Source organism: Crocuta crocuta, unplaced genomic scaffold, assembly GCF_008692635.1.
Source record: "Crocuta crocuta isolate KB4526 unplaced genomic scaffold, BGI_CrCroc_1.0 scaffold73, whole genome shotgun sequence".
NCBI classification, from domain to species: Eukaryota; Metazoa; Chordata; class Mammalia; order Carnivora; family Hyaenidae; genus Crocuta; species Crocuta crocuta.
In genome coordinates this window covers 2,574,707-2,591,791 of record NW_027529443.1, presented here as the reverse complement: position 1 = coordinate 2,591,791, position 17,085 = coordinate 2,574,707, and the positions used below count along the sequence as shown (strand labels likewise).

The 17,085-nt window shown below is 52.0% G+C and overlaps 1 long non-coding RNA gene across 1 annotated transcript; it reads left to right on the top strand.

Moving 5' to 3' along the window:
- Window positions 1-2,048: 2,048 nt before the first annotated feature.
- Window positions 2,049-4,638, top strand: LOC144228478 (uncharacterized). The gene is made up of 3 exons (XR_013334209.1): window positions 2,049-2,146; window positions 2,236-2,513; window positions 4,471-4,638. It is a non-coding gene; the product is annotated as an uncharacterized LOC144228478 (long non-coding RNA).
- The last annotated feature ends 12,447 nt before the right edge of the window (window positions 4,639-17,085 follow it).

The following is a 17,085-nucleotide window of genomic DNA, read 5'->3' as shown; positions in this document are numbered from 1 at the left end:
CGGGGATCATGACCTGAGCTGAAATCAAGAGTCAGACACTTAACAGACTGAGCCACCCGGGCACCCCGAATGTGTCTATTTCTTTGGCTGTTACGAAGGATGCCACACAGGACACACTTGGCACATAAAAGCGTCCAATGAATGCTGACTGTGGCCTCCTATAGGCACACAGTACACCCTTCCCACCCGGAAACAACTATTCTTTCCCCCATTTCACTCCCCAAGGTATCTCTTCTCCCAGATGAAAGAGTCCAGAACCCCATCTCCTTCTCATGATTTTCAGACCCCTCTCCATTCGGGTCTCCTGCCAGAGAGACCGTCATAACAACTCACCACCTCTCTGTGTCTCTGGTATCTGATCCGGGCCCCTCCAAACACTTGCTGTGTGACCCTTGCCCAGTGCGCAGCCCTCTCTGGGCCTCAGCGGCCTCATGCACCTCACCCCTCGTCTAGTGCACAGGTACGAGGGACACAGGCTGGAGAGGGTGCTGTGGTATGTTGCCAGAACCCTTGTTTTTCAAGACAAGATGAAAAGTCCCCATTTTTGTGTAAAATCCACCGGCTTTTTAATGGTGGCTATTTCTTAGGAGGAGAATTAACTCTATGCGTGCCAAACAGAACCTGTCAGTGGGGGAGCCTGGGTCTGTGAGAAACCAGAGGTAGGACATTTTCCCTTTGCATAGACATCCCTGGGCCCAAGCATCTTACTCAGGAGGGGGGCTCTCACACCCAGGAAGCAGTCTCTCCCAGAAGGGCCACTGATCCTGGAGAAATGGGGGTCGGTGGAATGGTAGGTGCTGCCAGTGACCTTGTCGGCCGGTTTGAGCACAGCCCAGTCCTAACAGCAGAAACATCAGTGACTAAACCCACGTCAGCGCCTACTCCCGGCCAGGCTGGGCACACTCAGAAGAAGCAAATCCGGGCCTTGCCCACGCCCGGGAGAGGACAGGCAAGAAAAGCAGGCCATGGCGGCGGCGACAGCAGCTTTGGGGCTGCAGAGGAGGGGGTGTGGCCTGCCTGGAGAGTGTGGCCAGAGAAGGCTGCCCAGGGAAGGGCCATCCGCCCAGGAGGTCAAGTGTCGTCCAGGCGGGGTGGGGACTGCGTGCAGGCCTACGGGCATGTGTGTGCTCGGTTCCTGGAGGGGAGGGCGCTGCTGCAGACAGGCTGGACTCTCTGGGGACCCAGGGAGCAAGAGGAAGGGAGATGGGTGACGGAGGAGGGACCTGAAGTCCCCACTCCCCCCCTCATCCCCAGTTCCCAGGGCACAGAGCCCGACACTAGGTGGCATCAGTCAAATGCAGTCTCCCTGGCAGGTCTACTCAGCTGCTCATTATAATCACCTACTGAGTCCGCAGAACCTACAGCGCCTAGGCNGCCTCCTCCACTGAGTCTAACAGGCTGCAGGAGTGGAGGAGCAGAGCGACATGTCTCTCCCCGCACCTGGGGCTCAGGGAGTGAGGCTGGTCCTGTGTCCTCAGTGCCCAGATTTGGGGGGGGGGGTGCGGGGGAGGCAGAGAAGTTAACTTGCCCAGAGACTTGTGGCTGGCAATGGACTCCGAAGTTAGACCCACTCCAAAATCCAGAAGAAAGGAAGAGAGGGAGGGAGGGAGAGAAGAATGTGGAGAGATGGACGGATGGGTGGATGGAAAGATGGAAACGGAACGGAAGGATGATGGATGGATGGATGGATGGATGGATGGATGGATGGATGGACCGAAACATGGATGGGTGGTGGGTGGGCGGGTAGAAAGAGGGAAGGAGGAAAGGAGGAAGGGAAGAAAAGAAATCAGGGGGGTGGGGGGAGAGGGAGGAATATAGTGTGGGGAGGACTTGAAGGGATGCAGAGAGAAAGCGTGAATTCATGGATTACGCGGGAGAGACGACCGCGGACGAAGGGGCGGCGAGTCGCTGCCCTGGGCGAGCTCCGGTCCCGGGGTGCCGGGCCGCGGGAGCTGAGGGTCAGGAGAGGAGGGTCTCAGGCCGGNCACCGCCCGCGCGTTCCCGTTCCCTAGCAACGGGCCCCGGGGACCGCGACCCGCGCTCCCGCCGCGGCGCGCCGGCTGCAAACTTCAGCATCTCCCGGCCTGGCATCCGCTGGAGGGAAGAGAGAGAGAGAGAAGCGTCTCCCGTGGCTTCTCCTGCAAAGGTTTTCTCTTCTCGCCTCCGTGGAAAAGGATAACGAGATGGGGGTGGGAGCAGGAAATGGTTTAAGTTAATTTAAACTGTCTCCCGCAGGCAACGATCCAGAAAAGGTTTTCCCCCTGGTTTTCCGAGGCACGTCTCAAGCACTCAGGGAAGCTCTTTGCTGCAGCCCAGCGGCCACCGGTGGATCTCAGGAAGTCGAGGCTGGAGGCGCCTCTTAGAGAAGGTCCGGCGGAGGAGCAGCGCCCAGGCCGGGCGGTGGGCCTGGGTCCTGGACCCTTGAAGGGGCGTGGCTAATACCGACCGAGGGCTTTCTCTTTGCCATACACCTTTCTTACATGGAGCTCGTTTTATCTGCCGGAAGCCATGAGGTTGGTAATAGTTGTCCCTCTTGGCAGATAGGAAACTGAGGCCCAAAGGCGTGAAGGGCACAGAGCCAGGAAGTGGCAATGCCCGGGTTTTAAGTCAGGAAGGACCATGCAGAGCTCACCGTCTAAAGACCTCCGCCATGCTGCTGAAAGTAGATGCTGTGGCCGTGCCCATCCTACAGATAAAGACACTGAGGCCTCAGAGGTTTATCCAAGGCCACTTGTCTATACTCAGCCGCCTGGACCCTCATCCCACACCCACACCTGCACGTCTCCCTTGAACCCGGGGAGCTGACCTCAGATAGCTGTAAAGCTGGTGGGGGAGAGTTGGGAGCCAGCCTCTGGGGTGGCCCCAGCAGCAGTCTCTGCCAGCGTTCCTGACCACCCGGGCTGCGTGCCAGGTTCAAGGGGTCTCAGAGGCTGAGCCCACACAACCCCTCCCCACCTGTCTCCTCTCTCCGTCCTCTGCGCCCAGAGGCACAGCACTAACACGTGGGGCTCCATGTCACCGACAGCTCATCCCGGCATCAGTCAGTACCCACTGAGTGTCCGCCGAGGCCAGGCACTGTGCTGGACACAGCGATGGGACAGTGGTGGTCAGGGTGCTTAGTGATGAGGGCAGGTGAGAAAACAAACCGACCAAGGGATGCACTAGATGAGTCTGAACACTAGTAAAGGCTGGGGAATCAATGAAATGAGTGATACACTGAAGAGGGCTGTGGTAGGAGACCCCGTGGTCACCACTCTTATCTGCGCCCACCGTTACCACCGCACCTACAGCATTCTGACATGTGTGCCAACATCTGTGTCTGTCCCCCTGAGCAGGGCACCTTGACCATCACTGATCTCCGTTCCTGAAACCACCTCTCTACATGGCCAGGTCCCCCTGATGAAAGCTGCAGGCAGCCTCCTACAAGGACAATGTGTCGCTTCCCCTGACTGCTGTTGCACTAGGGGTGGCCACCAGGGTGCGCGGCTGCTGGCCCCAGGCAGTTTGTCACCCCGTGTCAATATCCTTCAAACCCCACCCAGACCCCTGTAACCAGTCACTTGATCAAGTTCCCCTGAGTGTGCCCCCTGTTTCCGGCCTGGACAGCAACTGATCAATACCGAGGCCCCCCGTGATCTCACCCCTGCCTGGCCCTCCATCCTTTGCTTCCTCTCCTCTACCCTCTGGCCACATCCAGCCTGTGGCTTCCTCGACACCACCGCACTTGCTGTTCCGTCCAGCCCGGGATGCTGTGCCTGGATTTTTCACACAGCTGTTCTCGGCCCAAGTGCCACACTGTTGTGGAAGCCCTTCCCTAACCACCTGTCACACTCTGTTTGTCACTCCAGACACTTTGGACATGTGGACGTTTTTCCACACCAACAACCAGTCCTCCAAGCCTCCAGACGCCATTCCCGGGTCCGACACTTCAGCCCAGTCCTGACGCTAACCGCCCACGGCCAGCGCAAACCCCACGGGCCCGAGGGCTCTGTCCCTCAAGGCTCCACACATCAGAGGCCAGGGGCAAGCCCCGGGCCTCCTGGACTTCCGGGAGACGGGCTATAAATCAGGGGTTCCCATGGCCCCTCCTCAGGTTTGAGAATTTGCTAGAATGACTCACAGAACCCTGGCAAACAGCTTCCTTAACTAGATATCTGGTTTCTTATCAAAGGATACAACTCAGGAAAGGCCGGATGGAACAGATGCCTTGCGTGAGGTTACGGCAGGTGCATCGAGTACCCATGCCCCCTGCAGGCACGCCCCCCCTCCTGGCACCTGACCTGTTCACCCCCTTGGGAGCTCCCAGCCCCCATTGTTCAGGGGTTTTAAGGAGGTTCCATTACACAGGCACGGTTGATTAAATCATCAGCTATTTATTGGTGATTGACGTCCATCTGCAGCCCTCCCTCTCCTGAGAGATCAGGGGCTGGGGTCAAATGCCGACCCTCTAGTCTGGCCTTGCTCTTGCAGGTGACCAGCCCTAATTGTGAAGCAATCGGGTCTCCCTCCAGCCACTCATCAGCATACAAACGGCACTGTTATCACAGATTCCAAGGGTCTTAGAAGTTTTTCAGGAAGAAGGCACTGAGACCAGGAGTCATAACAAATGATCCTAAGCACGCTGTCCCCCTCTCTCTCAGAAATAAATAACACATTAAAGAATTTTAAAAAAATGATCCTAGTGCCCGTCGCTCAGTAAATTATAAGTGTTCTGTGCTAGGAACTGGGGACAAAGACCGAATTATATCTATAATATACAATGTGTATAATATGTATATTTATATGATATATATTATATGTATATTATATATTATATANCTAGAAATAAATAAAACATTAAAAAAATTAAAAAAAAAAAACCCACAGCCCTAAAATGGCATCGCTTATCTGTGTGAGCAAACCAAGACTTAACACCCAACCTAACTGCAGTTTCAACCCTCCAGGCACGTGACCTTTAACCAGCCAGCGTGGAATTTCCAGCTCAGTACTAGGAGGTACTAGGAGTTTACTGACAGGCCCCTTTCCCTCCCCTCAGGAGGGCACTCCTTGCTTAGACAGGAGACACACTCCTTGCTCCCTTCCACTTGCTAGATGGGACGCCTCCTGATTCATCAATCATTTAATAAAGTCAGTCAGGTCTTCACATGTACTCCGCTGAACTTGGTTTATGAACAGTCCCCTCATTTATTTGTTGTCTATGTCCATCTATAAAACTGTTAGATCCCCAAGGGCAGGGTTTTTTTTTTTTTTTTAAGTTTATTTATTTATTTTGAGAGAAAGAGAGAGAGCACAAGCAGGGGAGGGGCACAGAGAGAGGCAGAGACAGAATCCCAAGCAGGCTCTGCACCTTCAGCCCAGAGCCCCATGCAGGGGCTGGAACTCATTAAACGTGAGATCGTGACCTGAGCCGAGATCAAGAGTTGGTGGCTTAACTGACTGAGCCCCCTGGGCACCCGGGCCAGGGTTTCTGTTCACTGCTGTAGCCCCAGCCCCTCCTGCCACACCAGGAACCTAGGAGACGCTCGGTAAATAGTTACGGAATTAATACAAGAGCTGTCTGTTCACTGAGAAGGAGGGCCTGAGGACACTTGCTCAGAAGCCCTTGAGCACTGGAGTGTCTTTTAAAGGACGCGATGTGGCTTCACAGCCTCAAACCTCTCTGCGCCCCCCCCTCAGGACCCCAGAACTCCGCAGGGCACTGACGTTCCAGGTGATTCCTGGTGAAGTGCTGGGTATTGCGGACACCTCTGGGTTCAAATCCGGGCTCTGCTATACCCTTCACTTTCCCCAGACCTCAGTCTCACCATCTACTATAAAAGGGCTTCTTGCGAGGATGCCTCGGACCTGGTAAGTAAGGCTTCTGGCACTGCCTGCCCCTCACCCCCGGCCCCAGGCACCACGACTGGGGAAGAGGGATTGGACGGGAAGCGAAGGAAATGTGAGCTTGCGGTGTCCCTGTGACAGGGGCCCTGGCTGAGCCCCAGGTGGGGGAAGTAGGCAGATCCGTGCGCCTGTACCCAGACCCATGGGGATCAACACCTGGGCTGCATTAAATTGAACCCAAGCCAAGGAAACGTTGGAAGCAAATTACTCTTTATTATTTGTTCCAAGTAAGGAGACCAGGAGTCAGGGCTCCAAGCACCATCTCCCCGTGGGGTCGGTACAGGAAGCTTCTATTCCATGTCTTAGAGGGCAGGGCAGGGGGCTTTCACGTGCATTAAGGAACTTACACATATCCCTGACTGGACACTTTGGTGCAACCGCGCAGCCCAGCGCTTCAACACGCTAGTGGATACGTCGCATGTTCAAAAATTGGCGGAAACAGAGCCCATAAGAGAGCGTCGTATTACGATGAGCTAAAGAGAGCTTCAGGGTAATTCAGGGTGGGCTCCTGCACAAGTCCCAGCTTCAGTCTGGCCCAAACTGGCTCAAGGGCTATACCAGGCAAGACGTCTGCAAAATCACATTCCTTCACTGCTTTTGTCCCTTCCCCTCCTCCTTCCTGCTGACAGCTCTCAGCCCTGTGATTTGAATCCCTCCCTCCTGCTACACCCTACCTAACACCCCCGTTGCTGGGCAGAGTCTGAGGGGCTGGCTTGGTGGAGCGTGCTAGGCTGAGAAAAGTCTGGAGGGCCCTCCACATAGAAGCACAGAGGGAAGCCACAGAATGGGTCCCAGGCGCCCGGAGCAAAGGGGGGTGTGGAAAGCCTGGGGAAGGCCCACGGGCTTTCCTGTGACTTCTAACTGGGTGTAGCATGGGGCTCCCACCTGATGCCCACGCACCCAAAAGTCAGCACACAGGGGCAGTGAGTCCTCACCTTTGGCCAGGAGCTTGGCTATGTCACAGCAGCAAGTGTGACCTCCGCGGATGATGCGTTTCCCCCTCCAGCCCCTTGACCCCCATGCCCACCCCCACAGAACTTGAAAACAATCCCACGCAAAGAAGGGACTCTAAATGACTGAAAGTCTTCCCTCCACCCAGGAGCGTGGGGCCCAAATGACAAGCTGTGACAAAGTCTTGGACACAAGACTTGGACACATTCCCACCACAGGGCACACTTCCAGGAGCCCCCACGGGACATATGTTTTCTTTGTGCCCTGAAAGAGAATGGCTGGAAAAGAGAGATTTTGAGGGGTCCTGGGTTTCCAAAGGATTGTTCTGGGTCAGGGACGGCTATTCTGGGGGACCCTGGATGGGGACTGGTAGAAATGGCCAGAGGTGGAGGTGTTGTCTGATGAATCCCGAGAGGCTCCTCGTGTTCAGAGTTGCCCAATGAGGGAAGGAACCACTTTGCGAGCCTCCTGTCCCGGCTGGTATGCAAGTAGATCCTATCAGAGCTGTGGAGATGCAACTCCCACTGGGGGCCGGCCTGACTAAAATAATGCAGAGGCCTCTTTGAAGATTAATGGGCTGTGAGTCTGTAAGTAAAGCCAAGAGCAATGGTGAGTAATGGGAGGCCGGATGTTAGTGGAATGAATGGGGAAGAGAGGAGGAGAAGAAAATAAAGAGCCTGGCTGGGAAGGCAATGCGGTGCTGGTAGCCAGATCCTAATAAAGGGCTCTTCAAAGACAGCACTTCCCCAAGTCTACAGCAGTCAGAACAGCCTACCTCAGGCTGCAGAACAAATAAGCCCTGATATCTTAGTGCCCTGGCAGAATACCATTCTTTCTCGCCCACACCAAGTCTGGATGCCCCTGCAGCTCTGATTTCTGGAGAACACGGCCTCCAAGCAAAAGCGAAATGGGACAGATTACCAGCCATCAACTGCCAGAACCCCAAAGTGGCACTGGACGCATGCACAGGCCATTGACCAGCACTGGCCACACGGCTCCAACCGTCTGGTCTGAGCCTGGTGATAAGATGCCTTTCGCATCTCTCTGACATGGCTAATCTCCTGTATCAATAAATAAAGGGTTGACCTCAGATTCAGAGCCTGCAGAAGCAAGCAGGACATGTTACCAAGCCTACAGAAGACTGTTCCCAATGCGCTCATTCTCATGATCATCTCCTCTGTGTGGCAAATGATGCCAATTTTCCCTGTGGGAGGGCAAAGTAAACTTCCCTTTTTGGGAAATTTATTTATTTTAAAAATTTGAGTCTATTTAAAGAAGAATATTAATTCTGTTCCGAGTCAAACGGTGCGACACATATATTAATATTTATTTTAGAAGAGGTAATACATGCTTCAAAATTCAAAAAGGGCTATGGTTATATCTAATGGAAACTCGGCTGCTTCCCCAGCCAGGGCCCCCCTTCCTGTTCATGCTTTTTATGGAAAATTTAATGGATATATTTGCTCCTACAAACAACACTGTGATGAACATCACCACGTGTACTCCACCTGGCATGGAGATGGGGAGCTAAAGGATAAATCCCGAGAAAGGAAAATTCGGGGTCTCCAAGTATATGCGCGTATAATTCCCACGGTCCAGTCCAGCACAGAGCTGCTATGTTAGTGGGGCAGGCTTTCAGCAAAGCCCCACTCGGGGCAATTTGGATCATACACAACTTCATTAGTTTGCTCAACGCCCCTTAAGAAGCATCTATCCTGAGTCGGTCGTGTACTGGGGACAAGTAATAGAAAGATGACTGTCTTGACCTGAAAGACTTCATGTTCTAACTGGAGAAGACACACAGGCCAGTTGCTCTAGTTCTCTACTGCAGCGTCATCCACCATGCGAACACTGAGAGGCGGAAAACAAGAACTGGCAGGCTGACGGATTCTCTGGGTCAGGAATTTGGAAAGAGAAGAGCCAGGATGGATCTTCTCTGCTCCCTCATACCCGAGGCCTTGCTGGCGAGAGCTTGAATGATGGGGGACAGAAGCGTTCTCTTCCACACTGGCTTCTTCACTCCTAGCTGGTGCCCGTGCTGGGAGGGCTGAAGAACAGGCTTAGTGGAGACTGTCCCCCAGAGCCCTTAGCCTGTGGCCTCTCCAGCGGGGTGGTCACAGGGTCGTTGCATCTCCTACATGGTGGCTCAGGGCACCAAGAGCGATTTCGCTGGTGATCGCAGCAGAGGCTGAACGGCCGCAGTTAACTCTGCAGGCTGTCGTCTGCACCGCAAGCCAGCCACCATTCAAGCAGAGGGATGAGTGTTATAAAGTGGGCACGCCGCCGATCATGACACAGGACACGTGTGGTATTAGAGGCGGGCCCAGCAGCACAGAGAGTCCAGTGCAGGAGTGCCAGCTTCGTTCCTTCTGAGGGTGGTAAGAAGAGACTTAGGGAAAGGAGGTGCCACCAAACTGATGATTGAAAAGTTAAGAGCAAAGTTACCAAATGCTAAAATGGAGATGGGGGGAGGAGGGGAAAGGGAGGGTTCCAGGCAAAGGGAACTGTGTGTGCCATGACTTCCGAGCGCTTTGGCAGGCTTCTGTTTGGAAAAGTGAGGAACCTAACAGAGAGCGTAAGAGGCGAGGCTGTGGGGTCGTGGATGGGAGTCAAGATCCGAGCTCTCCCACATGCTGTTTGTGTGACATGTGAGCCTCAGCTTCCTCACCTATGAAAGCCCCTGGGTTCTGCAGCCCTTAGGATTATTATAAGGAATAACGGACATAAGCCAGGGCCTGGCACAAAAATCACTGAAGGCATGTTTGCTGTTGACATCATCATGAAATTTTGGCTGCACTTTGGAACCATCAAGGGAGCTTTAAAAAACACATGCAGCAAAAGGGCAAAACTCATACTCTGAAAATTACAAACCGTGGTTGAAGGAAATTAAGGAAGACCTGACGAAATGATAAGGCATCCCATGTTCATAGAATCGGGAGACTCAGCAGCGCTGCCACCTTCACGAGAGTCCCCAGATTGATCTAGTTTCATTCCAATCCCTATGACTATCCCCCGCTGGTCAGGTTTATCCTAAAATTCATATGAAATCCAAGAATATACTCTTACAATCTCGAAAAGAAGAAAAAGTTGAAGAACTCACACTTCCCTCTTACAAACCTGTGCTGCAAAGCCACAGGAACTGAGGCAGCGTGGCATTGACATTGTGCATCCGTGGGACAGGATTGAGAGTCCAGAAATAAATCCCTATGGGGCGCCTGGGTGGCTTAGTCGGTTAAGCGTCCGACTTTCGCTCAGGTCATGATCTCGCGGTTCGTGGGTTCGAGCCCCGCGTCGGGCTCTGTGCTGACTGCCAGCTCAGAGCCTGGAGCCTGTTTCAGAGTCTGTATCTCCCTCTCTCTCTGACCCTCCCCTGCTCATGCTGTCTCTCTCTCTCTCTCTCCTAGAAATAAATAAAAATATTAAAAAAAAAAAAAAAGAAATAAATCCCTATGTCTATGGCCATGGGGTGAGGGTCCATTGGATGAAGAAGGAACGCACAGGCAAGAGTGAGAAAAGTTGGACCTCCTCCTCACGCCACGTGCAGAAATTACTAAAAAATCAAAGACTTAACCGTAGGGCTAAAACTATCACACACTTTGAAGGAACATAAGAGAGAGGCGCCTGGGTGGCTCAGTCAGATAAGCATCCGACTTTGGCTCAGGTCATGATCTCATAGTTCATGGGTTCGAGCCCCGCATTGGGCTCTGTGCTGACAGCTCAGAGCCTAGAGCCTGCTTCGAATTCTGTGCCTCCCTCTCTCTGCCCCTCCCCTGCTCGCTCTCTGTCTCTCTCTTTCAAAAATAAATAAAGAATAAAAAAAAAACTTGAAGAAACGTAAGAAAAATCTTTGTGGTTTTGGATTTGGATCTGAGATGTGACACCGAAATCACAAGCAACAACAACAAAGAAACAGGTGAATCAGACTTCATCAAAATTAAAAATGTGTTTCAAAGGACGCCATCAAAAAAAGGGAAAAGACCACCCGCAGAATGGAAGAAAAGGAATACCAGTTCCATGTCTGACTCTTACCTAGAGTATACAAAGGACGCTCACAACTCAGTAATAAAAACACGAATAACCCAGTTTTAAAATGGGCCAAGAATCTGAATTGACATTTCTCCAAAGAAGGTAGACAAGTGGCCAAGAAGCCCGTGAAAAGATGCTCAACAGCGTTACCCATGAGGGAGATGCCAACCAAAACCACAAGCAGAGAGCACCTCACACCCACCAGCAAGGCTAGAATCCAAAATCAGACAATAACGAGTATTGGTAAGAATGTGAAGAGATAGGGACCCCCTCGCCCCACCAGAGGGAACGTAGAGCAGTGGGGCCACTTCGGGGGGGGGGTGTCATTCTGCAAAATGCCAAACATCGAGTCACCATGCCCTAGGCATTCCACCAGAGGTCCCTCCCCCAAGAGAAATGAAAGCATGGTCCCCACAAAACCTCGTAGGGGAATGCTTCTAGCATATAATGGAAACAGCCTAAATTTCCAGCCGCTGATTAATGAATAAATGAAGTGTGGTATATCCACATAGCAAAATATTAATCAGCGAAAGAAAGAAAGAAATGAAGTGCTGACTCATCCTGTGGACCTTGGAAACTCGACTCTCAGTGAAAGAAACCAGGCTCCAAGGACCACGTATTGGAAGATCCCGTTTATATGAAGTTGCCATGACAGACAAATCTACAGAGACAGAAGGTAGATTCCTTGTGGCCTGTGGCAGCAGGGAGGGGAAGGGACAGGGGAAGAAGGGGGGACTGGAAGTGACAGCTGAGGGATGCGTAAGATCTTGTGGCAATGAACATGATCTTATTTATTTAGCGAGAGAGGGAGAGAAAGAGGGTACAAGCAGAGGAGGCACAGAGAGAGGCAGAAAGAATCTTAAGCAGGCTCCATGCCCAGCTCAGAGCGGCACATGGGGCTTGATATCATGACCATGAGATCATGACCTGAACCGACATCAAGAGTCAGATATTGGGGCACCTGGGTGGCTCAGTCGGTTAAGCATCTGACTCTTTTTTTAAAAAAAAAAATTTTTTTTTTTAAAAAAAGAGTCAGATGCTTAACCGACTGAGCCACCTGGTGCCCCCGCTTCTGTTCTTTTAAAAGACTTTATTTTTAAGGCATCTTTAAACCCAACGTGGGGCTCGAACTCACAACCCCAAGATCCAGAGTCACATGCCCCACCGAGCAAGCTGGCCAGGTGCCCCAAACGTGCTTTAAATGACGAGTAGTAAACACTGTTCCCCTTGTCTTTTTTGTATCTCTCCGAAACGATGGGTGCGAGCCCCAGGTACAGGGGTGACACCGCACGGTACATGTAAGCCGAGCCATGACGCTGTCCGCCACCACCGCACAGCGCCACATGCCCATCGCACCTCCATGCAACGGAAAGCCTGGTGGTGATGAATGCACTACTCTGAATATGCTAAAAGGTACAGAACACTTCAAAGAGAGAGAGAAGGAAGGAGAAAAGAGAGAAAAGGCTGATGCCCAGGCCCTGCCCCAGAAGCGTCTGCTTCTGTGGTTCTGGAAGGCGGGCTGGGCATCGGCATCTGACAGTTTGGGTGCTACTGTGCAGCTGGTTAAACAGCCTGTGAGCGAGAGGAATAGGAGCCTGAGACGGAGAGAGACGAAGACAGACAGGCCTGCAGAGCCCGCTATGCATTATGGGTGAGAGGGCAGGTCCCCCACCGAAGGCATCCTCTGGGCGGACGAGGGGCTGAACCACCCGGCTCGGCTCGCCGGTCCCTGAGCCCACAGGGCCCACGTCCGTCCTCTTTCTGGAGCAGGTAAAGGTGGCTGGGAGTTGAGGCACATCTTTCCAAGGGTCCGTCCATGGTGAGTCGACGCCTCACTTTGAAAGCGCACATCTGTTTCACCTCGGTGCCTGCTTGGAATCTCGATTTTCACATCCTGTTACGCCAGGCTGTTGTACAGACAACGAGGCTGAATTATATTCGTTACCATTCGGCGAGCGCACTTAGGCTAAGCAGGCAAAACCCGCGGTCACGTGTAATCTCAGCAACGCTTAGAGACAAGCTACTACTGGTATGGTCTCCATTTCACAGATGAAGAAACTGAGGCCTGGCGAGGTAAAGGACTTGGCCCAAGGCGGGAAGCGGCAGAACAGGGATTTGAACCCGAGTCAGACCGATAACAGAGCCCTTGCTGTTAAGACACATAACCCTCCCTGCCCTGAAATTCTTCAGTAATCGAGTCAGGAGACCACAGTCTATCTCCTGCCCAGCAGCGGGAGTGACAAAGCCAGCTTTGATCCCCGGGTCCCCGTCCCCAAAGCTGGCAACCGCACTTCCCGCGTGTTTGTGAGGCTCCTGTACATCGTAGGGACATGATAATGTCAACAGCTCCTTCTCCCCGCAGGGAAATTACCTACTCAAATTAACCCAATGGCCTTCCTTCCAGGGAGCCCCCGTTTCTCGGGCAGGTCCGTCAGGCATGTCCAAGGTTTCTGAGGATTTACACATCCCCCCCTCCCCATTTCTACGACTGCCCCTCAGGAAGTCCCCTCTGTTTTATGCCTCATTATCTCGGAAAGCCCCTCTTTGGTTTGCCCTCCTCCCGATGCCCAGCATGGCGCTCCCCTCGCGGTGCTCATTCCAGACATATTATGCACGGTGAACTCATTTGTCCCGAATGCAGATGTAATATGTAATTCCCCAAGAATTCAAATGTAATTTAAAGTTATTTTCCAATATCTAATTTGCCTTGTATTTATTTAGGGCAATATTTCAGCGGGAGCCTCCCAGCTGAAGTGCCAATGTTTGTTTACAGCACCAGACCCCGGCAACGGCGGGAAGCCACACGCCCCAGTCACAGACGTTGCCGATTAAAAAAGTAATTACATCATTGAACACAGCCTTAAATAAAAGTGAAAATGCAAGAGACGGGAAAGGAAGCAAAAACATAAATTGGGAACAATGCCGTTTTCCCCAGACGTTTTGTGTTATTTGCAGCCTGCCTGGTCCTGGCCCCCTGCCCTGGCGGCATCAGACACAAGCAAAGCAACCAACAGGGAGGGACAGGGCGGCTCTGCCCTGCAAAGAGGTGGAAAGATGTACCTAATTATCAGAGATCATCTGTCCACGTGTTTGCCTGACTTTTAATGTAACGTCTCTGGTGTAATGTAACACTCTCGCACTATGGATTAGTGTAATATATTCTGACAAATGACCAGAAATCAACAGCCGATTCAAACTGACTTAAACAGAATTTGGTTTGCTCTGGCTCATGAGAGAGCATCAGTAGCTGGGTTTCAGGCATAGCTGGATCAAGGCGTTCAAAAAAATCTTCAAGAATCTCTCTATCTCTTGGCTCCGCTCTCTGTAGAATTGCCTTCATTCTCAGTCAGGCTTCCTCCACCTGCTGGTTAAAAGAGAATCCCAGCCGCTTCCAGCTTCCATCTTTCCAGCTTAGCGTTCCCAACAGAAAGAGGGTGCTTCTCTCCCCACGATTCTGGTGAAACTCTCAGGTTGGGCTTTCATCGGCCCTACCTGGGTCATGTGCTGACCCTTGAGCCAGTCACATCAGCCAGGGGGTTTCAGTCCTCTGGTCTCACTTGGGTCAGATTCCCACCCCTTGAGAAGAGAAGTAGGGTAGGACCAGCCTTGCCCAAACCAATAGGGCCTGAGAGTGGGGGAAGGGTGGCTCCCAAAAAGAAAATCAGGCTCTGTGAGGGTTGAAGGAGCAATCAGGCAAGCACAGTTCATTTCCCCCACAGATACAATTTCCGTCTGTTACAGTTTCTGTTTCCAATAAATGTACTCCTTTTTTTTTTAATGTCTCCCTTTTTATTTTATGTTTATTTATTTTTGAGAGGGAGAGAGAGAAAGGACATGTGAGGGGGAGGGGCAGACAGAGGGAGACAGAGGATAAGAAGCTGGCTCTGTGCTGAGAGCAGAGAGCCCAATGCAGGGCTTGAACCCCCGAACTGTGAGATCATGACCTGAGCTGAGGTCAGACGCTCAACCGACTGAGCCCCCCAGGCGCCCCCCCCGCCGTGTATTTTTTCTACATTATCTCTAGACCACACCTTTTTACTTTGTGAGGGATGGATGCAGGCCACTCTCCTGTCCGTTGTTAGGAGTCTAGTAGCACTGTAAGGTAGAATATGAAATGTGTGGCTTCCTCCCTCAACTTTGCTGAAAGAAACGAGTGCTGTGCTGCCAGTTACACAGCATAGCGTGACTGGGAACAGATGACGGTGTGTACTCACCGAGGGTGGCCTGCAGCAGAAAGACAGGTACAAGCAATTTCCTTCAAGATGGATATAACAAGAGCTTTGAGGTTTGGAAGAATCAAATAATTGCTGTTTAATAATTAGGTCCAAATAGGGGCGCCTGGGTGGCTCGGTCAGTTGAGCATCTGACTTCGGCTCAGGTCATGGTCTAGCAGTTCGTGAGTTTGAGTCCCGTGTCGGGCTCTGTGCTGACAGCTTAGAGCCTGGAGCCTGCCTCGGATTCTGTGTCTCCTCCTCTCTCTGCCCCTCCCCACTCATGCTCTATCTCTCTCACTCTCAGAAATAAATAAACATTTAAAAAAAATTTTAATAATAATTAGGTCCAAATAGTTATCCAGTAATTAAGTCACAGGGGANCACAGACTGAAACAGGCTCCAAGCTCCGAGCTGGCAGTCAGCACAGAGCCCGACACGGGGCTCGAACCCACGAACCGCGAGATCATGACCTAAGCGAAAGTCAGACGCTTAACCGACTAAGCCACCCAGGCGCCCCTAAGTGTCTGACTCTTGATCTTAGCTCAGATCTTGATCTCGGGGTGGTGAGCTGAAGCCCCACGTTGGGTTCTGCGCCGGGTGTGAGGTCTACTTAAAGAAAACAATAATAATAATAATAATAGTAATCGTAATAATAATAATATGTAAAGTGCTCATAGGTCCAGCTTATACCCAAAGAGTGACTGTGTATATGAATTGGCCGTGGAGATATAACGCTGGGGCCAAATAAGTGTAACTCTTGGCCAGACGTAGCACGAAAGAAACGACATCATCCTCTCTCCGTAGACACGCAGGAACTGGCCTCGGCATCCAGGCACCGCGCAGAACCCCGCCCAACAGCCCCCACCTCGGCACCCCGGAAGCGCTCTGGCAGTGGGCCAGCAGGGCTCCGTTCTTGCTGCGTCTGCACTGGAGGTGGGCACGTTCCCTCGGGAACTGAGAAGTCCTCCGCGTCGGGGCGCCGGGCAAGGCGGGGAAACCAAGCCTGGAGAGAAATGCTTCAGGTGCCCTGTTGCTACGGCAGGCGCGTGCAGAGCAACTGATCAGGAAAGTGAGCCTCACCCCTGCTCTNTTTGGGTGCAGACATACATAACTTTTGCAATAGAGGAAAAATTAAACTTCTTTACTCGATGTATTTCTTCCCTAATCTGTACCCATCTCTAGACTCAGCATTGACAGCATAGATCGAGTCCACACCCTCAGAAATTGTAAAATGATGCACGACCGGTGTCCTGACCTAGAAAAACCAGATTCCGCCACTGCGATGTCAGGTGGGGCGGCAAGAGTGTGGAATAACTTCCCGTGTGGACGAGGGGACGAAAGGCCTTCCAGACGAAGGGAACAGCACACACAAAGGGAACAGCACACACAAAGACCCGGGAATGTCAGAGTGCGTGGAGTCCAGGACCAGCAAGGAGCTAGTTAAGGCTGCAGCAGAGAGAACAGAACAGAGCCAGAAATGAGGTAGGGCTAGAACATGCTAGAAATGGAGACTTTATCTTGAGGACCAGTGTCTAAAATCATCACTAAAGGATCCCGGAAGGGCACCCAGGTGTCTCACTCGGTCAAGCATCCTGATTCTTGATTTCGGCTCAGGTCATGATCTCATCATGGTTCATGAGATTGAGCCCATGTTGGGCTCTGTGCTGACAGCGGGGAGCCTGCTTGAGATTCTCCCTCTCTCTCTGCCCCTCCCCACCTCCTCTCTCTGTCACACACACTCTCACTCTCTCTCCCTCAAAATAAATAAATAAACTTAAAAAAAAAAAAGGATCCCCCAGAATTGGCTGATTTATACTTAGGGATTTATGAGTGCTCAGCAAGAACTTTTAAAACTTTGGTGTGTTCACCAAATACCAGCCTGACCACCAGCGTGCAATGGCAGTGGCCAGGTGATGTCTTTGTCCGGGATCACTCTGGGGTCTAGTAATAATGTTTTAATTGTCCCAGGACAAGGGGGAAAGAAAAGTAGAGTTGATACGTAAATGATGTG